The sequence below is a fragment of the Ambystoma mexicanum genome, chromosome 6p (genome assembly GCF_040938575.1).
Source record: "Ambystoma mexicanum isolate Mex_15411 chromosome 6p, UKY_AmexF1_1, whole genome shotgun sequence".
In the NCBI taxonomy this organism is placed as follows: domain Eukaryota; kingdom Metazoa; phylum Chordata; class Amphibia; order Caudata; family Ambystomatidae; genus Ambystoma; species Ambystoma mexicanum.
This window is the reverse complement of record NC_090935.1, coordinates 1,076,418,362-1,076,442,540: the sequence shown is the minus strand read 5'-3', so window position 1 is coordinate 1,076,442,540 and position 24,179 is coordinate 1,076,418,362. Positions and strand designations below refer to the sequence as shown.

Below are 24,179 nucleotides of genomic sequence, written 5' to 3'. Positions count from 1 at the left end.
TCTGTCAGTATCATTCACATCCACATACGTAGTAACTGTCCGCTCAATGTTTATGTCCAAATCTGCAAACAATACATTTCTGGTTCTGGTTCCATTGCTCTTTTGGCGCATTGACTGAACTGCACAATGAAGCTGGACATCTTTTCAGTTGATTTCTCGTTTGCGGGCCAGTAGCTGCCATTCTCACGTCCTCTCGTCCCTCCGAGTTAACTTCAGTTAACTCTGCGCCAACTCGTGTGCCGGCGCTTAGCGCCCCGGGGGCTTATATATGCTTGCAGGGGGCAGAGACAGATTAAAGGGAAAGGACTTCCCAACAGCAGTTTCAATGTCCACAGCAATGTCTACAGCAAATGCAAAGCTTTCCCCGCTAGTACCGCAGGTTAACTGTGCACCCACTCCCATGATGGCGCTTCGATCGCCAGGTGCTGGTATATGCTTGCATGGGGTGGAGACAGATTAAAGGGAAAGGACTTTCCAGCAGCAGTTTCAATGTCCACAGCAATGTCCACAGCAAATGCAAAAGCATTGTATTCACCAGAAATAGAGACTTACTTTGAAGAGCAAGTTAATACAAAGGTGGAACACCTATCAGTGTTAACTAAACACAAGTTTTGGGGAAATACTTGGGACAATTTTCCAGGAGACCCAGAGCCACGTCTTGTTCAGGAACAAAAACAGAAGTACCTAGACTGTTCTTTGAAGATGTTTTTGTTAACAGACCGGGACCTGAGGTAAAGAGAAGAACCAAAGAGAGAACTGGGCAGAGGTCAGAAATAGGCCATCTTGAGCCATACATATAGTGCAGGTAACTTATTGAGACTAATTATATTGTTTAGTTTTTAGTGTTAGGATTAGCATAGGATAGAATGGAGACACCCTGACAAGCACTTGTTTGTTATTTTCTTGAAGATACAGAATCTCATCATAGACATAGGACTAGGTCAGGTTTTCTTTGCGTTTCTATAATAAACACACTTGAAACATGTCTTCTCATCGCTCTCTTATGACTGACTTACCACACACAGTAGATTGAAAAACATTTATGGTATACATTTCATAATTGGGCAATTAATCGAGAACTACTACATATGATGAAGTTGTTGCATTCTAACTTGGTCAAAAGTGTGACTAGGAAATATTGATCAATTTTCTAGATCTGTATTTCACACACATCCGTACAGTACAAGGCTGTACATTAGTACCACTCTTAATGTATTTTCATGTATTGGATAAGCTATCAACTTTAACTACAGCTGAACTCCAACTGCCAAAATTAGCTAGGGTAGAGATACCTTTAAGTACATTTGGGATCATACTGTAATATGGTCTCAGAATACCTTAGGTCTCCAATGGTTGATTAATGTCTTAACTGCCTATTTGGATAGGGATAGGTTAACAACTGCATAAAAAATGAAATTCTGTCGTTAGATTTTTCAAAGATCTCATCATATTGCTATATCAATAATAAACTACTGGATGATTAGTCTGTTTATCCATATTTGTGTGTGGTCTTTGGTACTACATTGACTTGAAAAAGCACTTTGTGCACCTTAGCATTAAAGCCGTGGAAATTGAAATTCACATTTTGGTGGTTAATCTGGGGTCCCTTTCATTCAAATTTTAATGTGAAGTTCCTTTCCAGGGTAGCATATAGTGCCTCAGTGTGAGGATGGTTTGATAAAGAGAAATTGCAATCTCCTGAAGGGAGTCTTCTGAGAAAGCTATTTGGTATAAGGCAGGCACACAAGTGGCATAAATAGAACTGGAACCCTTGTTAATGGATTTGTATTAGTATATCTTAAAAGTGCATATTATATTTTGGCTCGATCTTAAGGAAGACATTGAGGACTCCTCTGCTATATGTTTCTCTAGGAACAAATATTATTTGCTCCAAATTGGAGAAAATCACAGTTTCTAATTTTAATGAGCAAGCCAGGAGGGTGATGTTAGAAATATTGGACAAAAGGCAACTTTTATATTTGAGCCTTTCAGATGAAATTATTGATTTAAGCACTGCACAGGCTAGTTTGGAATATATGATATGATATGGCATTTATAACGCACTTTTAGACAAGTGTTTCAAGGCACGAGTTGGCAAGGGAGGGGGAACAGAGGGAAAACAGAGACAGTGATCTTACTAGGCCAAGTGTCATTCAGATTGCGCAAGTGCACGGGAAGGGGGAAGAGGATCAGTGCGTAGTGGGAGAGGGTGGGGACAGTGCAGTACATAGAATAATAGAATAAATAAAAACAATAAGAGAAGTAGGGCCAGCTGGTGGCAAGTGCAAGGGTAAGTGCAGACATCAGGTGTCAAATGCAGGTGGGGGACTGTAGGGATACAGAAAACAGTCCCCAAGTGTGGGGGTTGCCAGGCAGGCAGTGCAGGTGTGTAACTGGCAGGGGAGGGGACCTGGGCCTGAGATCAAAGGGTGGCCAGGTAACCAGTACAGTTTCAGACAGGAATTCAGCAGGGGAGAGGAGGAGAGAAAGCAGAAGCAAAGAGGAAGGTTTTGAGGTGCTTCCAGAACCGAAGATGTTTCTCCTCAAGTTTAAGGGAGGTAGGGAGGCTGTTCCAGAGGGAGGCCCAAGCCGAAGAAAGAGATCTGCCACCAACTTGTTGCTTGGAGAAGCAACTGGCCCTGAGGGAGTTGGAAGCGGATGAGCGAAGAGCTCGAGAAGGAAGATATTTAGGAAGAGAGAGTTGAAGGTATTGAGGCCCCAGGCTCCAGAAGGCCTTGTGGACAATGCAGATGATTTGAACTTAATCCTCGCAGCCACTGGGAGCCAGTGAAGAAATGTCAGTCCTGGAGAGATACAATCCCTGGGCTTGAGGTCAAGGACAAGTCTCGCAGTCCTGTTCTGGATGAGTTGCAGAGGGCAGAGGGTAGAAGCAGGCAGATTTATAGAAAGACGCTTTTGCAGTAGTCCAGCCTAGAGAGATCTAGAGCTCTGGAGACATTGAGCTTCTGGAGGAAGGAAAGGAAAGGAAGAATACCTCTGAGAAGGTGCAGCTGGTAGTGTGACTTCTTAGAGACATCGGAGATGTAAGGAGAGAAGGAGAGTGTGGAGTTGAAGATGACCCTGAGGTTTTTATCTTCGCAGGTGGGTGCAGGAAGAGGGCCAAGAGAGGCCGGCCAGAGAGTGACAGGAAAGGAGGGAGCGGGTGTGCCGATGAGGAGAATCTCGGTCTTGCTGCCATTAAGGCAGAGATAATTGACGGCACACCACTCCTGGATAGCAGACCGACAGTCAGAGATGAGAGATGGAGAAGAGGTGGCCGAAGGTAGCCTGAAAATGATATTCAATATTCAAATTGAATATGGTAGTACTGGTACTACACAGCCTTGCATGTCCAATTACTTACCAGTTAAACATTGTAGGAGGTTTCTTTTGTTACATTATTTTCTCAAATTGATTTTATAGCAATTACGGAAACATTTGAAAAAAAGTGTCCACAGCAGAGAGATCAGAGCCCTGATCCCCACAAGAGATGTACTCTAGTTGTTGCGCAGGGCCGAGCAAGGGAAGCAAAGGGTACAGGTACAGTGAGTACTAGGAGGGTTCACCTGCCCAAACAAAAGAAAGGAACATTTTCCAACATCAAGTAGAAAATGGCGGCATTGCATTGAAGAGACACTTTTCCCATGCAAGAAAGGCAATGTGGCTGAACTGTATACACATGTAAGACTGGCCATTCAAAGCATGTAGAGGGATTGGAAGACTGCATTGTAACAAACTGAAGAACTTTTCAAACCATCCCTTGAGAAGCGATCCCTTTAACAGGGCCAAACAAAACGCAAAGTTACAGGATATTTGCTCTGGTTCAAATTTTTGTTCTGTTTTTTTCTAAGTCATAGGGACAGATATTATATAGAGTTTGGACGAAGGACTCTTTATTTTGGACATTTCATGAACACCATTCATTTTAGTTTGTTAGACAGGGAATTTCCCTCATAGCGGTAGAGCTACATAAGCACTTTTCTTAATATTTAAATCAACTACCTTGAACATGTTACATCTTAGCTTAACACCTTCTTCTGGTTCACCACACTCCAAAACAGAGACATCCGAGCCTCTGTATCCAATGTGCATCCTGGCATCTTCTGGACTGCCATTGCACATCAACTGACAACTGAAACTGGTGACCACCAAATTAACACAGCTCAAGTAGATGCTTCAAGACCTCAGCTACCTTCCATTTGAGCCTGTCTCAACACCAGCTTTCTGCTGGACCATCATGACTGCAGAATCCTCAACCAAACAAAATCCACAAAAACACAGAGAATCCTGGTTCGAAGCCATCAAAATCCCAAGGCATTTTCAAAGGTATTATTGACTAGTATCTGCTTCCCGGTCCATCGTTGGGCACTAGAGACTGGCTAGGTAATTTTAATCCCATTTGCAACCTCAAGAAATATCCTTATTGATCATTGTGGTCTTTGAATTGCCTGTTCTTCCTCTGTCTCTTACCCAGAGTGCTTCATGTATTGTATCTTTGCAAATTCTGTGTTCTTTCTACAAGGGTGGGTTGTTACAGTATTTTCTTTTCAATTATTAGTAGTGTGTTTGATTAAAGTACATATTATTATAGAAACTTGATGGAACATTCCTTAATTTTGGATGCTACACTTCAGTGTTTGGGTTGCTACTGAACCACATTGAGACTATAGACTTTCCGCTGCCCATGTTACCTCAAAAGACGAAGGAGGTATATCTCTTAACTGTGCCTGTTTTACCTTTATGATTGTTTTTTGCCCTTGGTTTGTATAAGTGTGAGGGCTGAGCATGCGCGTTGGCCTCTACATGCCAGAAATCAATTTGTCTCAAAGAGACCCAAACCCAGATAGGCTGATACACCAATTTTGAAAAGAGAAGAATTCACTAGAATATAATCTGACAATACCATTTCATCAATATGCTTAGGCCAGTATAACTGTAGCTTTCCATAGGCCACAGTATCAAAAAACAGATATTGCTTTATGGTTATTTTTTCCAATGAAATCAGTCTCCAACTGAAAACTGCTTGTTTACTTTAAAAAGGTGTTCCTGTGTTTATTCCAAAAAATAGTCGGTGCAAACTTTAGAATAATGTTGATGCTATACATGTCAGGTTTGATGGGCCTCGTCCTGAAGTAGGATCAATCTACAATCCAAATTGTCGACTTTGAACACTTCTGTAGCACATTTCGAAACCAATATGGGGTTTACTAATCTTTGTGATGATAGTTTCGGTGGCACTTCAAAAATTGTCACAGCAGTGCTTCTAAGTATGAATTAAAGATTACCAGATTGTTTGTGATTCCACACCAGACCTTCGACCACATTAGAAAACTGGATTAATAAGGTGAGTTGGTCAACAGGTTTATTATGTGGTAGTAGTGGTCGAAGTGTACGAAACAAAGTAGTGGAGCTATGTTCCCTGCCAGTCTACCCCACTCTCCACAACCCCCATCACTGCGCCCCCTCTCACACACAGTCCAAACCCCCAAAAAAAGCACACCTATTATTTAAGGGAATGTTCAGTGCAGTTCACTGAAGTGCAAGCTTCAACTTCTTCCTACACTTTTATTTTAAAACTAAACCGTTCCGGAACGGCTTCTTTTTAAAATAAAAGTATAGGAACAGTGAAACTGAAAAATAAAAAGTATAGGAGCACTGCTCCCGACCGCTCCTGCCCACTTCGACCTCTGTGTGGTAGAGATTTCTTAGTCAATTATGCTTTTAAAAGGAAACCTACATGTACAAATGTTACTTTGTCTATCTGCCCATTTCCATATGTGTACAATTGTATGCTGGAACTGTGTGGCTTAACAGCTGCTGACATGCAAATTACTGATGTTCAACAGAAAGTATACATATAGTGTCCATTTTTTGATGTTGGTAAGTTCAATTATGCACCCAATGGCCAGAAGGGTTATCTGGGTACAAACCCTTCAACACCTGTTTTTAAAACCCAGAACACTGTCAGAAAATGGGTCCATTTAGCCGATCACGGCAGAGTTATATTTACTAGAGCTCCTGAAGGTTTAAGAAAATCAATGTAATTCCCCCTAGCAGCTCGAAATCTGCAACATGTCCCCAAGCTGAAAAACGCAGAGCTAACCCACTAGTAGGTCAGTCTGCTCAAATCAGTGACATGACGTTGGAGAGTCATCTGTACTGTAATATCTTCTTCCCTGTGCAAGCATGAAATCCCTACTGAGCCATAGAAAGAATCTGGACAGTTGCATGTGCCATGCATGTCCCTTTTCCCCATCCATGATAACTATGTTGGGCTCTGGCTCTCCCAGGCAAACTGCAATCACCACAACACCACACGCTGCACAGTTAGTAGGTAAAACTTTCTCTGGGTAATCCTGGGACTCTGGTTGTCAGTACAGTATATTCTGTGGTGATTCAAGTGCATCCTTCAATCAATACGTTTGCCATCTTCCTTTTCTCAGTGGTATTGTGACATGTCTTCACCATCTTCATCCTGTCTTCCCAACCTGGGGTTCAAGCTGGGGACAGACCTTGAACAGTACTCCATCCAAACCAGATGGATGGTGTCCGACCATCACATGCTGTGATAGGAAGCTCAGGAAAAGAGTGTTCAAGGCTGGTATCCTTTTGCAGAATTCCTTACCACTAGGAGATAAAGTAGACTGGCGACCCATAGTGGCCAGTACATGGTCATCTAGAGTGTGGGTCAAAGTATCTTCTTGTGACTTCTGGGTCCAGTCTTTGCTTAGGGACCGCCATCAGCTGGTGTAGCCACTCTTTCCAAGCCTAAGACTAAAGAACATTGATCAATCTAGCTGGGAGTTGGTCTAGTTTTATATATAGCATTGAACTGAAAGGATACAATCCTACTCTACACCCTCTTGGTGGATCCACTATTGCCCTGGCTGAGTGAATTACCTCATAGCCCTTTGTGTTCTCTGTTTCACCACTCACTTGGGTAAAGAGCACTATCACTGTGTGTGTGGGGGCGATTGTCCCTCCACCATATGTCCCTTCTGAGTCACTGATCATCCTCTCTTCTGAATGATCACAGTACAGCAGCCCTTCTGAATCACCCCAATGGGCATGTAACATGCTCTGCTAAGTAAGGTTAAGCAATTCCTGTCCTTCACTGAGTTATCTCCAGTTCCTATGATGTTAACCATGGGAACCATGAAAGGCACTACCCACCTCTTGGAAATCTCAAGAGACTGTTCATAGCCGTATGTGATAGGTATTCATTTCTGGGACTTACCACATCCATCCCAGAATTCTTTCTATGGGAATTTACTACTAGATCAATGGCCTGCCTCTAATATGAGAGGCCAAGAAACTGTGTTCTCATTCCAATTGCTGCTAGCCCATCTAGATTCACAAATAGTCTCTATGAAACTGGGATTTGCACTCTCTTGTTCAACCATTCTTAGACCACAATTTTGTTCCAAGGTCGACAAACCTGCAGATATACTTGAGGGTAGCACTCTGTGGGCTGCTGTCCTGGCTCCCCTCAGAGAGGTCAAGGGTAGATTCCCTATACAGGGGCATAATGTCCCAACTGGATTAACCCAGTCTTTCTCCGGAATGGGGCTAGACATCATCTGACCCATCACACTCAGAGAGTCATTGTGTGTCTCTCAGCCAGTGATCACCGGGATGAGTTGAGACAATAGCCTCCATGTTTCTGGAAAATTACCCTGAGCCAAAAGGCATAATTGTCCTTCTTCCTTGACCACCTTCTCCACTTTAGAGGTGGCACCCTGGGTATGGATATTTATTTGTGGGCAAATCCCTGCCAGGACATCATGCTCTTATATTGTTTGGCTGAATCCGTCTGATCCGGGGACCCTGATGACTGCAACTGAGCAAGCACAGGTAGGATCCTCAGAAGTAGAAGTCCATCTGAAGGGGTCTCTTCAGGAGAGACTCCTATTTTGGTTAATGTCTGCTGTCTCAGCATTGAGGCCAAAAGAACAGCTGGTCTGTCCAGATTTCTGGTAGCCAAACTTGACCCATAAGAGACCCCTCTGAGGCTGGTGCAGGCATCTCCTGAGCTCTCTGTCGGCTCAAAGTCAAACAGCTTAGGGACCAATATGAGAGTAACATCCTCTAGTTCACTGCCCTCTCCACAGAGATGTCAAGAGTCAGTTCCCTCTGCAGGAGCAACATAGATCAATTGGGTGGAGCACAAGATTTGCACTCAGATTGTCCAGGGATCTCCCTAGATCATTGGAACCCTTTGAGGCAGAAGCCTTGAGATGCTCTGGTTGCAGGGGTACCTCGCCAACAGGACAAGATTCCTCTCCTTTCCACTCACCACATCCAGTGCTGTGCTGTCCCCCCACCAATGGACATTCTGTATGCACAGATCCATCATGACAGGCTGTTCTTTTGGGACATGGTGAAAGGCAGCCTGATCTGAGCCTCCTGTTGAAAGAAACTAAGTCAAAACAGGCGCACCCCCAAGGACTGAGGTTTGGTCTGCTTGGGCCAACTAAGGTTCCTCTCCTGTAAGAGTAGGGAGTTCTGAAGCTAATGGGTCTGCTCCCTCTGGAATTGGGAACTCGGTGGGGGGGGGGCTGGTTGTTGCAGTGCAACTGCATAGTCTCCTTGCCTTTCATCTGTACCCCTCAGTAGACATACGTACTCTAGGCCACTCTTTTCATTAGTGTGCAAAAAGAGTTCGTTTGGTCTGGACCTTCTGGGTTTTTGCAGCACAGACAAATCAGAAGAGCCCTTCCTCTCAGAAAGTAGCTTGGATGCACATAACTTTAGCAGACTGTCTGTAATTTTGCATCATACTTTTCCTCATTAAGCTGGCAGGGTTTGAATGCAGGCTTTATTTTTCACAAGGGGGCGTGTGCTAGCAAGCAAGCCTCCAAACAAACATAGTATTATTAGTCCTACAAAAAGGACATTTCTAATTAAGGTTCTATTAAACATAGAAAACATCAATAATATTAAAAATACAAGCATCTCACCACTGTAAAGGAATACAAAGTCTATGCAGACTTTGGAATGCAAAGGGGGTATGCTATGTCTAAAGAGACGGGTAGAAAACAAGTGGCTCTGTAACAGTGCTCAAGTATATGACTTTTAGAAATGTAATAGTGGGGTCTTAAATATCAATGCAGAACATAAAAGCATGCCAGGGGACAAAACCACTAAAGATACTTTTCAGTTGTTTTCTGTGTATGTGACAGTGTAGATCTAGTAGTATGGGAGCTTCAGGAGGCGCTGATTGGGTGGGTGAGCAAGTCGATTGAGTCCAATACACAGTGAGATTAATTAATTGGCAACTGCACTTGGCACACAGAAGCTTCGGACAGGAAAGGAATGTACATTTCTGTGTAACCTACAAACGGTTCAAGGTGGGAACCAGAGCTCAGAGATGGTCTTTTGTCCCTGGGTTGATGTGAGACACAGGCCAGGTTCTCAAAGGGTTAGTCCTTATTCTGCACGTCCCTGCTGGGAAGGTTGCCAAAGAGCACTTGCAGGGCTGCATCTCCTAGCATGCAGAGTCCTGGGTACTATGTTGTAGCATGCAAGCCTTATTGCAGCAGAAGGTCACCCCAAATATTCCCCCAGGGATGGGTGAGTGTAGGATCTTGCTCCCTCATTGGAGTCTTTAAGACATAATCCTTTGAACAAACTACCACAAAAAAGATCAGAGTAAAACTTTCTTCTTCTGATATTCAAAGCTAATTCAATTAAAGGGGTGGTCTCATCACTTATATAGGCAGTATGTCACAGCGAGTGGTCCATATCAAGCCTTATTTAAGGGTCCAAACCTTGCTTCTGTAATTATTTGCAGAAGGTTGGGAGGGGTATAGGCAAGGGAAAGAGGAGGTGTTAGTACAGATTGAGCTCAGCATTGGATAAAGATTCCACCATCTTGTTTTCTCTCCATATATGTTTTCTATCCTCACCCCTCCGCTTCCTTTAACACAAAGCACTTTGTGCATGATATAAGAAGGCAAACCACTTGTCTCAAGGACAGGGATTCATCCCCTAAAGCAGGAATGCTTTAGTCTCATCAACCGTGGACCTTTTCCTTTGAGAAAAAGGGTATCTCACTCCTTCCTTGATTCACTCTTTAACAGAAACCTGAGGAAGAATTCATTGGAACTCTGTTGAGAGAGTTGACTATCCCAAGCCCTGCGACGGTGAGGTGAATACTGAGAGTTTAAGGCAGAGGCAAGCTCTGCTCCTTACCCATATCCAGGGTACATTATGTGTGACCTGCTGCTGGAACAAGAGTTGCTTCTCTGCCAACCACACTGCTACATAGGACCCCATTGTGGTGAATGATGTGTGCACCAGCCTCCTGAGAAAAAGGACTACATTTGACCCTGAGACCACAGAGTGCGACTCACTGCACCGAAGAGCCAAGAAAGCCAGGATTCTTTTGTTTTCACTGATGAACCACTGCAAGTTGTGATTTGACCCCATTCGACTCTGTTTGAAACAACATGACCCTTTGGAGATGCCTTTGGCACCTCACCAGTCTGTGGGACACTATCTCATGCATCCTGATCCATTCACTTGCACACTGCACTAGCTGAGCGGGTCATTGTTTCAGCTCGAACTTGAAGTCCATTGGTGTACCCTCCACATTTTAATCGCCTTTTGAACTGCCAGCATCTTAGCTGCAGATATACATTGGCAGTCAAACTGACCGTGGTTGCCTCACCAAACAGCAACCATCAACCACCACATTGAACCGACCAACTTGAAATATGCATCTAATCACCAGCACCTGTACCATCAGACCAACTGTAGAACCGACCCTGGTGGTTCTCCCAATCTGCACTTCATCGAGCCACTCATTGAATCGATGTCACAGAACAGCGGATTCAGTCACCAACATTTTCGCTGCCAAACCAACTGTTGAACCGACCCTGGTGGACCTCACGATTTGCTCTTCTTTAAGCATTGATTGAAGCGCAAAAAACATTGGCTTAACCTCTGTTCCACACTGCTTCCCATCTGGAACATCTTGACTGTCACATTTGAGCCGAATCAAACTGCAGAAACGGCACCTAGAGTCCTGGTTCACCATTGTTGAACAACTAAGACCAGCGAAAGGTACTATTGACTAGAAACATACCCTTTGGTCCATCCTTAGGCCCTATAGTCTGGCTACGGCACCATTCATCCCTTTTCACGCTAGACCATATCCTTTTTTAAATCACTGTGAGTAATTTTTGCCCTTTTCACCCTGCATCATTACCCATAGTGCTGCATCTTTCTACCTTTGCATATTTGCTGTTCTTTCAACAGGGTTGAGTTGTGTACAGTGTTTCTTATTTAGTTATTATTACAGATGGTGTGTTTAATTAAATGTGTATATATTTTGATAAACACTCAATTGGACGTTCCTTTCATTTTGGACTGTTATATTGTGCTGCTTGGGTAGCTAATGGATCAAATTCCCAGCCCTCTTGAGATTACAGTTTTCCCCCTGGCCTTGTTACCTCCCTAGAGGAATGAGCTGTGTCTCTTAACTGTACCTGTTTCATCTTTGTGATTGGGATCACTGTTGCTTTGTAGAAGTGTACAAGTGAGTAGGCGGTTTAGCCACTACTCATCCTTGTACTACTGCGGGGCAGAAGTCATGTTGTCACAGTCAGATGTTGTGGCCTCATTGAAGCATTGAAGCAGTCAACATGCGCACTACAAATCCATGTGGTTCTAGCATTACTGCAAAGGCTATTCCACCATAATGAAAATGAACGAAGAACATGTACGACATCGGCCGCAAATATTCCATTTGTTATAGTCACTTAGTCCCCTTGGATCGATTTTTAAAGCAAGGGTGGCATAGAACGTCTGCTTGCCTTATTTTAATGTCTCGCTTTTAATCGCGTTTCTGAAGCTACTTATTTAATTCCCTGACACTAATTGCTAATTCAAAGCACATAGGCATAAACAAAGGGAGTTCTGCCCCTGAGCGTGACAGCTAGAACAACACAATCACTCCAGGATATGACATCAACAGAGTGGAGAAATAACCAGCAGACAGGGGAGCAGGGGAGGGAGGCGTGCTTCTTTCTCACCTTGATAGGAATCGAAGCAAAATACAACCCGGCTTCTACCCCAAAAAGAACAGTTCCTTAATGTGAAGTTTTAAGAAAGGTATGCCGAAAGAAAAACTTTGTAAACCTCACATTGCATTTAAACACATCTTGGTTTAATGTATACTGTTGTAGAACGGTGACAGCCAGTCTGACGTAAGGAAAACATGTGATGTAGGGGCAAGTACATGCACAACCCTCATAAATAACGGGAACGCGGGGAATCCCTGTCTCTTATATCCCGCTCAGCCAGTTTGAAGGACACCATATAGTAGATGACACAAAGAGAAGATACCATACTCTTTGCTACATTCAAATAGTCAGGCTGATTTTACTGAACAGCTTTTTTTATTGACTAAAGTCACCGTATGTCAACTGTTTTTGTAATCGGCTGCTTGTGTGCGTGTTTGTCAGTTTGTTTAAAGAGACGTAGCACACTTTTGTTTAATCAAATGGGAGATATTTTTTTTTTCAAAGAGGAAATTGATTATTGTGAAACGTTTTTGATGAGCAATTATGGGGCACACCCCATTAGAGAGAGGGCGAGAGGAAAAGAGGGGAAGATTGAGAGAGAAAGTAAGTCTGTGTGTGCATGCATGTGGGTGTACGTGTGTGTGTGTGTCTGTGTGAGTGAGAAGCCTCTGGAGGTGTCGGTAAATTGTGCTTCCTGTGAACTATTGCCATAGCTGATTTTTGGGGGCAGCATGGAGAGGAGAGCACAAGACAAAGGGTGAAAGAAAGGCCTTTTCACATATGCTTTACTGGAAAATAGAGCCCCGATGACAGATACATGAATGGTGCTAGCGCATGCAACACAATAATACAATAATACATGCAATGCTTTGCGCAAACCCTCAATGTTTTCTGTGGGTGGCTCCACCCATGCCAATAAGGATCATTTGCTTGGGACAGGGACGATCCACAGCTCCCATCAGAGCAGCATCGATAGCCATCTCCTGCCTCCCTACCCCTCCTATAAGGACAGTCAACTCCATGGCTGTGGTGGGACGGCAGCTTTGAAGGATATTTGGATGGATCAGAGTTGCAAGATATCCGAAGAAAAAATAAAGTAGCCCTTTTATTGAATGGGCAGGAATGGAGGTTAGGCAAATACTCCTGATATGACCCACTGAAAATAACATAGAGATCACTTACAAATACCGAAAGCCGTGCAAAGGCTGTTGAAGAGGTTGAGCTCAAATATTTGAGGCACTGACACTGATTTCATAGGAGTTTACAAGTACCAGGTGAGTCCATCATGACTTTCTAACAGCAGAGTTAGAATTGATGATAATAACATGTCATGATAAAATACCGAATTTTGGTGGGATGCAATTGAAAAACATGCAGTTGAACCTGTTTCAGAGCAAAAAGCGAACCCTTGAAGAGATTCTTTTCACTGGCCCAGATCATGGAGGAAGCATCCATACAGAGCCGGAAAGGTAGACAGGACAGCCCCCCAAAAAAACGACCTTGCAGCTACCACACAGGAGAAGTTCCTAAAGGCTTGAAAAGGCCAAGGAATCAGACCAATTAACAGAACACACATAGTGTTATATTGATGCAGCAGTCACTTGCACATGGAGAGCAACAAGGAATGCCAAGAAAGTGGTAAGAAGTCCACCACGTGTCAGAAGATGGGCCCGTAACCAAAGCCTGCAATGGAAGGGCCTGTAAACAAGTATAGGAAGACTTAGACAAAGAAAATGTATCTGACTAAAACAAAGTCTCTCCAGAACAGGAAGTATTTAGTGTGTTAGAGCAACCCAAACCAAACCATACTGAGACATCCGAGTGAATGGGAAAAACACCAGGTGTTGGATTCTGGTGTCAACCTTTGTATCAAATGCCAGGCAATCATTTGGAATTTGGTGGTAGGAGGGAACTGCAAAGGGTGAAAAAGAAGCTTCATAGGAATTCCTGTGATGCACCAGACTCAGACATACAAGCTTGTGAACCATGGAAAAAGTGTATATATCGGACAAAACACCCAATACTGGGTTGGCTTCTTTATAAAACATGACCCCAAACAAGCACGTAATGGGAGTCAATATAGTGAATCTTAAGGAGAAACCAGAAAACATTTTATGTCCTTTATTGGGGTGCTTAAAGGATATGCTCATAAAATCAGATCAGTGAAGTAAAAGTTACCACCCTTCCTTAATAAATCCAAGCTACATATAGTCAGCCTAAGATGACTGTGGTTTAGCAATTATATGCAGAGGGTACAAGTAAATAGCCCGATAAATGCATGATATGTTGGTAAACTGCAGTTCAACAAAAATACATCCAAAGGCATATATAGTCAATCAACTGTGACTGTAGTTAAACAGTAATATCCAAAGGACATATGTGTTCAGCCTAGTTAAACAGTACTGTCCAACAAATATCATGTATTTGGCAGGCTATATACATGTGCCCTTTGTATATAATTGCTGAACCAGTCATTTTAGACTGACTATGTGTACCTTGGATTTATTTTGCTGAACCACAATTGACTAACATATCATGTATACATTAGGAGATATGTCAGATGAATTGTTTTGTAATTCAAAGGATTAATTATTTTGTCCAAAACATTTTCCAATACTTGGAAAATCATGAGTACATGATCTTACATTTTTGGAACGAGGCACCCAGTGAGACCCTGTGTGTTTGTGTTTTTATTATCTTCTAATGGTGTGCCAGGGAAACACATCCAACTGCCTCAAGTGTGACTCGCAATTACTCTCACAAATAGCTCTTAGCCGTGCAGCACACTGGGTAATTCCCACCGTTTTAGATTATTCTATCAAAGGCTGATGACCTTAACTTTAAAAGGAATGAGGAATGTAAAATACTTCCGAAATGATATCCTAATTTAACGTGAGAGTCACCATAATTAGGCCATTGTAAAAGTCCTGCAAATTCTAGTGAAATGTGTGGTCCACTTAAACTGAGAAAAGTTCAAGTTCCTAAAAAAAAAAACTGCTAGCCTTGCAGGAATACTCATTTTAGAAGAGCACGTGAAGCCTAAAAACAGCTCGCTGAGGAGCATACAAGAGGCCTCAAAATCCCTGAACAACAAACTCTTTGAGGCATTCAGGTGACTCGCGGAATGATGTTATGTAAAGACTGTTGAGGAATTGCGCAAAAACGTTGTTCCTGATGGCTCCATTGAGGAAATTTGCTTAATTCGATTAGGCCTAACCAGGAACAAGACTGAGATTGCAATGCCACTCTTTTTGGGTTCCTTAAACATGGAATTTGAGGAGGAACCCATGGTAGATGCAAGTGTGAAAGGTGTATACACATATGCAAAAACACAGGCAAGTGATGAGCAACGTGGTCCTCATTGTTCGAAGAACTGCAACACTAATGCGACATTGCGACAGGTAGATGCTTGCTCACACATGGGCACATTTTCATTTCAGGACAAACAAGTGTGGTAAAGATTTCAGATTATGGTCTAATCAGAAATGAAGGGTGGATATCTTAAGTCTTAGAAACTCATGAAACAATGCACAAAGTTTGATTAGCCTCCAACATCCAATAATTCAAGTACATCATTGTTAGGCAGAATCATGTGCAGTACCCTTTGCGAACACTACACACAATTAAGACTACAAGTGTAAGTACAATTTCACCTTTGGTACAAGCCTGTACTACACAGTAAAGTGGTAGCGATGGCTGAGCAGCCAGACTTATGTCAAGAGTAAAGTGAGCAGTAGAACAAGTTACACAAAGGACCAACAATTACAGTGATTCAAACAAACACTCAAGGTTTCTTGGTAAAAGAATATACATGTATTTACACAGTCAGTTTGAAAACATTACACTAGCAAGAGTAGCTCAATGGGCCTCATTACGAGTTTGGAGGTAGCCATGCCGCTATTTGCGGCATGGTAGCCTCCAAACTCGGGTCCAGGCTCCTTGAATGAGGAATTACCCTGCCATTCCAACCTTGGAGGACCCGGTAATTCCTCATTCAAATTACCCAACCACTTTCCTATTTGAGCCCCCATAGGGCGCAATGGGAATGGGGAGGGAGCTAACAATGGGCCCGTTAATAATGGGCCCGTTATTAGCTCCCTGGTCCTTTAGCGGCTCCCACTAAGGGCGCCTGGTAAAAACAGCCGCCCTAAGCGGGACCCGCTAAAGGACCTCGTAATGCGGTGGTAAGGGGTTAACGGCACCCTTACTGGTGCCGTTAACCCCTTACTGCCAGCCTCAGAATGAGGCCCAATATCACACACTAATAAAACACCAATACACAACCAATAAGTAAATGAACAAGTTTAGCTCCCCTGAAGTGGGAGCAAAATGGCACTTCAGATACTTTAAAAATGGGTAAAAAGACAAAGTTATAAGAATAGACAGCACAAATACTTGCATAGGCAGGGAAAAGGGTTTCAGTAAACTACAACGTGCAATTCAGTTAATAGGCCTGGGCCAAAGTCAATAGTTCAAAGTCTTTCTATAGGATAGCACAGATCTGGTAGTAAATGGTTAAGGGCCTCATTACGAATCAGGCGTTAAGGGGTTAACGGCGCCGTAAACGGCGCCGACCCTTAACGCCTGATTCCGAGGTCCCTTTGCGCCATGGTGAGTTTAACGCCTGCTTTTTGCAGGCGTTAAAATCCATGGCGCTAGGGGACCATGGTGCTAATTACGCCACCGTAATTTACGGTGGCGTAATTAGCGCCTTCCCCACTCCCATTATGCCCTATGGGGCAAAAATGGGAATGGGGAAGGGTAAAATGGGAAATGGGGATTTACCGCCCCACTCACCTTGGAATGGGGCGGTAAATCCGCCATCCACCATGGTGTAAACGTAGTTTACACCATGGTGGGAAGGATACGACCCAGGCGGTAACTTACCGCCTGGGTCGTAATGAGGCCCTAAGTCTTTGCGACAGAGTTTAGATGAATATTGCTAGGCGAAAAGTTTGACAAATGTTCAGGGAAGGACAAGCCTTCGAAGTTGATAAAGTTTCCATGAACTTTCACAAGAGCCGAAAAGATTTCCAGACCGCGTTTGCACAGTACCTTTGTATTGAAGAAGAGCTGTAGCTGAGGCAGTTGTTCCTGGCAGTTCGAGCAGATCTTGCTGTTCCTGAACTTCAGTCATGGTGATAAGAAGAAGGAAGTCGGGAGGGTCCTGCACTGCCCAGGGATGAGGCCCAAAGGTTACCAAGATGTTGGTTTAAAGTGTGAGTGCCTTAAAGTCCACAAGCTGATTTCCTTCCCTCTAGCTATCCGGTTTTCAACAGCACACTGTAGAAAATTCGACCAGATGGGGACGGTGTAAGGTAGAGGGAATTTAACACTTGTGTGAGAAATCTCCCTAACACTCGTCCCCCCTTACTAAGGGACAGGAGGATCTAATCCCCACCAGGATAGATCTCCTGTTGCAAGTCGGTTAAATGGCCTGCTGAGTACACCAGCAACCTTTTGTAACCCTTGCTATAAAACATTCTATCAGTGGTTTTCCTTGGTAAGCTATAAGACCTACAAACCTGTTGTGGTACATCTCTCTTTTTTAAGGCATAGAGGATTTGATCTCAAAGTCCCTCAGAAGTTGTAACAACCTCTGAACCTACAATAGGCTTTTTCAAGGGGTCCTTAAAAAAGGAATCCCTTAGATCTAGAGGGGCCTCCATGGTTCCTCACCACATCTCTCACAAGAGCAGGTTGGGTCTCATGTATCTTGGTTGGAGGGGCTGTGTTAAAGCAAGGTGCATGCTGCCACTTCCTCTGAGGTCTGACCTTACCTATTTTAGAAGTTTTCCTCCTAATACTAGGATTTACATTGAGTCTTCAGTAGAGGTTCCAACAGTCTTAAGGTGTTAGACCTATTTTTCCTGGTTTTCCACCAGCTTTGAGAATTACCAGTTCTCACAGGCCTAGAGAGGGGTTCAATTTGTCTATCCACCTCTTCCTCAGAAGCAGGGGGGTCAAAGACTTTACAATCGGATGGGCAATGATGGAGCTTGGTTGGGGCTCCCAATTCCCTACTATACTTGCCTCAGATTTGCCTGGGTTAGAGGTCAACCTATTAACACCAGGGCTTGTAGTTGGGTTCTCTGTAGAGGTTCCCACAGGCTCAGAATGGTCTCACCTGGTTTCCTCTCTAGCCAATTTGGTTAGGTTCTGTTTTCTCTCACTGGATGGCCTGGGTGTACTGGATACTACTCCTAGAGTTTTTAAATCATACCCCAACAGAAAACTCCCAGGCACCTCATTCTGGACACTGACAGGAATCCTCACTGTCATATTATTAAACTGAATGAGAGCTGGTAGAATTGGAACCAACTGGACAGGGCCTCCAGAGAATTTAGTGGGACCTTTGGGTGCCTTAGCAACATCCCCAGGCTTGAAAAAGCTTTCATCCACTACTGTTCTGCTGGCCCCAGTGTCTCTCCTGGCAGGAGTATCCTGGCCATTGACAAGAACACTGTCCATATAATACCCTCTAGTGTTTTCTGGAATGGAGTTGTACACATCCATATTCTGTTTCTTACCCAGACCCATGCACTCTAAGGATACAGTGGCCTGAAGACCGAAGGGTGCTTCAGCAAATAGTTGAAAGTGGGCACCAGCCATTTGTACTTCTTCCTCTGGGGAAAAGGCTAAGGAGGCAGTGCTGATCCCTGCAGGTTTACCCTTGCATCTGGGATCTCCTTTCACATGGTCAGTTCACCCCCGGACATGGCATTTAACAAATGCCTTCTGGAATGGGGGTTTCTGCTGACCTCCCTCTGGTTGGGCACCAGAGGATTCACTAGCCCTATTTGGTTTCCCATGGGGCTTACCCTGGTAATGTTTGAGGGCCTCTTCTGGTTGGATGGATTTAGATTTATCTGTGTTCTCACCTTTGTGCTGCTTCCCCCCATCCTTTTTGGGAGTTGCCTCAGAATCCTTTTGAGTGGCCCTGTTGGCTACCCATGAGTCAGCTGCTCAAGCTAACTTTTTTGGATCTAATTCCTTAGAGTCAGCCAAGTGCTGTCTCAGCTCAGGAGAGCAGGCATCAAAAATGGTTTCCAACATAAACAGATTTCTCATACCTTCATAAGTGTTAACTCTGTAATCCTTAACCCAACCACCTAAGTTTTTCAAACATTCGTACACCCAGGTAGCCCAAGGGGTATCATCATGCTTTTTGAGGGCACTAACCCTTTTCAGATACTGAGAAGGGGTCGTCCCAAATCTAACTATCAAAGCTAGCTTCACGGTTTCATACTCCTTTCTGTCTTTATCCCCCAACTCCATCACCACATCAGTTGCAACAGGCAGTAGCCTAGAAAAAAGCCAAGGAATCAGTTGATTCCCTGTAATGTCTTGAATCCCATGGTTATATTCAAAAGCAGCCAACAAATCCAAAATATCAAGCTTAACCTCATACATACCTACTGCATCTTTGGGCATGCAAGGCCTCTTAGGACTGGAAGACCTAGAAGACTCTGGGAGAGAACCAGTTTCAAGAGACAACATTTTCATTTCAAGTGCATGGTTCAAGTCCATTTCTCTGAGTGTAAGTTCTTGATGTTTGCTTTCAGTTTGACCAAGGATGCTTTTAAACTCTAACTCAAGTCTCGTTTGTTCTAAAGAGACACATTCAGGATTTAATGTTGGACCTGATGGGGTCCCTGTGGTCAAAGGTTGAGGCCTATGAGCAGGTAGAGGTAAGACAGGGCCTACATTATGAAACTCTTCTGCCTCATCTAACTCATCCATAACATTAGAGCTGGGCTCTAACATATTATCATCCTCATCAACATTTTCCACATTTGCCGCAGAGGTGGGGGTTTCAGACCCACTCCTCAGACTTTGGTATTCTAACAACTTTTCCATCAAATCAACATTCTTGCCTTTTACAGTGAGATTCCTAGCTTTACACATATCTCTCAATTGATCAACTGTTAAAGTGGCTAGGGTCTCCTATCTGTAGCTTTCCATATCAGTCATGATAAAACAATTGTTTCTCTAGTGTTGCTTAGCCTTGTGGGGATTATTTGAACAAAGGCAAAAGTAGCACTCTAAATGTAACACTTATAATTTATCCTCACCACTGTACACCAGTGTTAGAAACATGTGCACTACCCTTTTTTGCTTTCTTGGAAGGAACTTGGGGTTGGTCACCCTAAGTTACGTGGGGGCAACCAGATATGGACTCCCTGCTCACTGTGCTCAGAGAGGCACAGCTTCACCTCACTGATGAGGCCCAACAAGGCTGAAACACGTGTATGGGGTTGCTGTTGGTACTCTTGTTCAGAGAGGAATTGCCATAGCATTTCAGTGCTGGACTGCCCATGTGGGTGGGACAAAGACTGATATGCAAATGGATATTTCCCATCTGTGAAAGGTACAGTGAGCAAAAAGCAGATGGCTTCAAACTCTCAAAGTGTTTAATAACCACTGAACAGGTTATCATGCCGTGTTCTTTCGAGAGAGGGGTGCCTGCTACCTTTTTTGCCCCTTTGGGAACACTACACACAATTAAGACTACAAGTGTAAGTACAGTTTCATCTTTGGTACAAGCCTGTACTACACAGTAAAGTGGTAGCGATGGCTGAGCAGCCAGACCTATGTCAAGAGTAAAGTGAGCAGTAGAACAAGTTACCCAAAGGACCAACAATTACAGTGATTCAAACAAACACTTACTAAAGGTTTCTTGGTAGAAGAATAGACATTTATTTACACCGTCAGTTTGAAAATATTACACTAGCAAGAGCAGCTCAATATTACACACTAATAAAGCACCAATACATAACCCATAAGTAAATGAACAAGTTTAGCTCCCCCAAAGTGGGAGCAAAATGGCCCTTCAGATACTTTAAAAAGTGGTAAAAAGACAAGGTTATCAGAATAGACAGCACAAATACTTGCATAGGCAGGGCAAAGGGTTTTAGTAAACTACAACCAGCCATTCAGTTCATAGGCCTGGGCCAAAGTAAATGGTTCAGAGTCTTTGTATAGGATAGCGCAGTTCTGGTAGTAAACGGTTAAGTCTTTGCCACAGAGTTTAGGAGGATTTGGCTAGGTGAAAAGTTTGACAAATGGTTAGGGAAGGACAAGCCTTCTAGGTTGAGAACGTTTCCACAAACTTTCGCAATGGCCGAAAAGATTTCCGGGCCGCTTTTGCACATTACCTTTGTATTGAAGAAGAGCTGTAGCTGAGGCAGTTGTTCCTGGCAGTTCGAGCAGATCTCGCTGTTCCTGAGCTTCAGTCATGGGGACAAGAAGGAGGACGTTGAGAGGTTCCTGCACTTGCCAGGTATGAGGCCAAAAGTTTAGCAAGACGTTGGTTTAAGGTGTGAGTGCCTTAAAGTCCACGAGCTGGTTTCCTTCCCTCTGGCTATCCGGTTTTCAACAACACTTTGTTGAAAATTCAACCAGATGGGGACGGTGTCCAGGTGGCTTGCGAGTTGGTTGTTCCCACCAAACTCAAGGGAAGAACTTAACCTTCTCTGTTGATGGAGTTTGAGGCAATTCGGACCTGCAGCAGGTCTTCACTGGTCGTGCAGGAGTTGTAGCAGTCTTCTTTCTTCATCTCGTCTTCGGTTCTTTCGTTCCAGTGGTCGACTCTGCTTTCCAACTCCCAGAGACCTGCTTTTAAACAGTTTTCCCCCATTCTTTCCAGCCTGGCTGTCACTCACACATCAGGGTGGCTGTCCTTGCTGGGCAGCCAGCCGGCCAATCATGCCAGACTGAATTCGGGTCTCTTAGGAGATTTGTCACAAAACAAGGGGCACTGAAAATACAGTATACAGGGTGATGCAAAAAGGAGGGCAACACATAACTGAGTGTGATTCTTAAAAATTCGGTGAGGATTCCTTCTACTAGAAGGTCTCAGAAACACAGTGACCAGGGAGTTACAGGGTAACTATTGAAGATAGAAGGATAGATAGAATAACTCACTATACCCGCCTAGTCCCAAGGGGAAGATTCCCTATAAAGCGCTGATGGGCCACTTATCTAAAAGGGACATGAAAAGAGGATAAAGAGAAATCATTTTTGTAGAAAAAATAACAAAGAATTGTTATACTCCTGTCTGTCCCAGGTCACTGGTATCCTAATGGGTAGATATGGGCGAATGAGTGTTAAAAGAGATAACATCTAAGGCAAAAGAGTCAACCTTATACTTTGGGTACATAATGTTTTAATATCCTGTAGACAGGCTGCACAGCTCGAAATTAAGAACTAATGGCTTGAGCCTCAGACGGAGTGCTAAGAAAGGAATATAACAGGCACTCCTTGTCTGCGTGAGCTTTTTAGATGAAGACAAACAAATAACGACCCACAACATCCATCTGAAAAATGTATTAGACAGAGTGTGGGAAAGTTAAAAAACACACAAAGGTTGTTCACGGTGTAGGTAGGTTTGGTTTTTGTCTCCACCATGTCACAACCACTGTCTACCGGTTTCAGTGGTATAAACTTTAGTGAGACCACTTTCTTCAGGACAGTCTTTTAAAAAACACTGGTAATGTCAAGCAATAGATCACCAGTCTTGCCACAGGGTGTATACTTTACCCCGCTTCTTATTGCCATACACAGGGAAGTTCAACGGACAAAGATAATCCATAGTCACTCCTCAATCACTGCTCCAGGCTCAATTGTTTAGAGAATACAGTTCAGATTATGTATCTCTGTATGGTTCAGTGAGGGTGAGAGACGTCCATATAATACATATTTAGCTCAAATGGTGAGAAACAGCTCAACTGGTAGAAAAAAACACACAAACAAGGCTACCAACATATAAGTTCTTATTCTATCTTATATGTAGACAGAAGTGTCACAAGTAGAACAGATGTAATAGTGTACTGACCTTCCATATGCCATGTGTCAGGTTAGATGGCAAAATCTGGGGAAAGACCGGACTGCTGTCTGGGTGCGTTCAGTGTCAACCTCACGGTATTGTTACTGTGAAGACAAGGAGTAGAGTCACTATAGAGATGGCATGGGTAGGTGTAGATCGCCGCCATCTTTAAACATAATTATATGTCCAGGGTAAGGATACTCAAATGGATATCTCAAAAGTCTATGGGCTTCATTACATGGTAGGCGGTAAGGGTTAATGGTCACCGGTAAGGGTACCGGTGACCGTTAACCCTTACCGCCTCATTACGAGGTCCCTTTGCGGGTTGGTACTTTAACGCCTGCTTTTAGCAGGCGTTAAAAAACGAACCTGCAAAAGGACCTTGGTGCTAATTACGGTACCGCAATTTGCGGTACCGTAATTAGCGCCCTCCCCATTCCCATTATGCCCTATGGGGGCAAACATGGGAATGGGGAAGGGCCTTGGTGAATGGGGAATTACCGCCCCCGCTCACCTTGGAGTAGGGCGGTAATTCCGCCATCCACCAAGGCGGACACAGTAAAATACTGGCAGCAACCATGGCGCTAATAGCGCCATGGTTACCGCCTACCGTGTAATGAGGCCCTATATGTATTGGCGTGTGTCTATGGTCTCCTAAGGGGGATGCCTACATATAAGATCAAGCACAGTAAAAGTCAGCGTAAAAGCTCCAAGCTAAAACTTGCTGGTGCCCATGTTTGTGCCATTCTGACCCTTATAACAATAATACTCAGTCCTGATGGAATCAGGTGGTGTCTTGAAGAGTTAAATAGTAAAGTCCAATGCAACGGTGCCAACGTTAACGGCCCATTACATCTTTTATAGTGACTATTTACATCTTATAATACATAGTAGATATGTTGGAAAACACCTACTTATGTTTCTGAGCGGCCGCAAGAAACGGCAGAGATGTGTACTTAAAAAGGGGGCAGACGCTGCACACTTGTTCTAACGGTGCCGCGGCAGGTACTTACTTGCTTGCTAGGGTGAAAACATCCCTCATGGTGTCAGGAGTCGTGTGCGCAGGTTTTCGGATATCAGATATGCATCAGCAAACATCCCCAGTGAATCACGTGTACCAGTCACGTGTTGCGTATGACATACGCGCTAACGTTCTGTCTGAAAGGGAAAGGGAAATGCTGTCTGAACTCATTCTGCCTAATGGGTCCATGGTAGGCCATGCAGGTCAGGCAATACAGTTAAACCACATGAATGCCACAAAAGTGATGGAAATCTTCAGGCTAGCATAAAAATACGATACACCTTTCACATAGAAATATTAG

The 24,179-nt window shown here is 43.7% G+C and overlaps 1 long non-coding RNA gene across 1 annotated transcript in view; it reads right to left on the bottom strand.

The window, feature by feature from the left end:
* The window catches only part of LOC138511012 (uncharacterized), a 73,335-nt gene extending 49,375 nt beyond the window's left edge, over nt 1-23,960 (bottom strand). The window contains exons 1-2 of the long non-coding RNA XR_011280537.1: nt 23,871-23,960; nt 22,867-22,961 (exon numbers count right to left, since the gene is read on the bottom strand). This is a non-coding gene — a long non-coding RNA (uncharacterized lncRNA). The remainder of the gene's footprint in view (nt 1-22,866; nt 22,962-23,870) is intronic.
* Between the last annotated feature and the right edge of the window lie 219 nt (nt 23,961-24,179).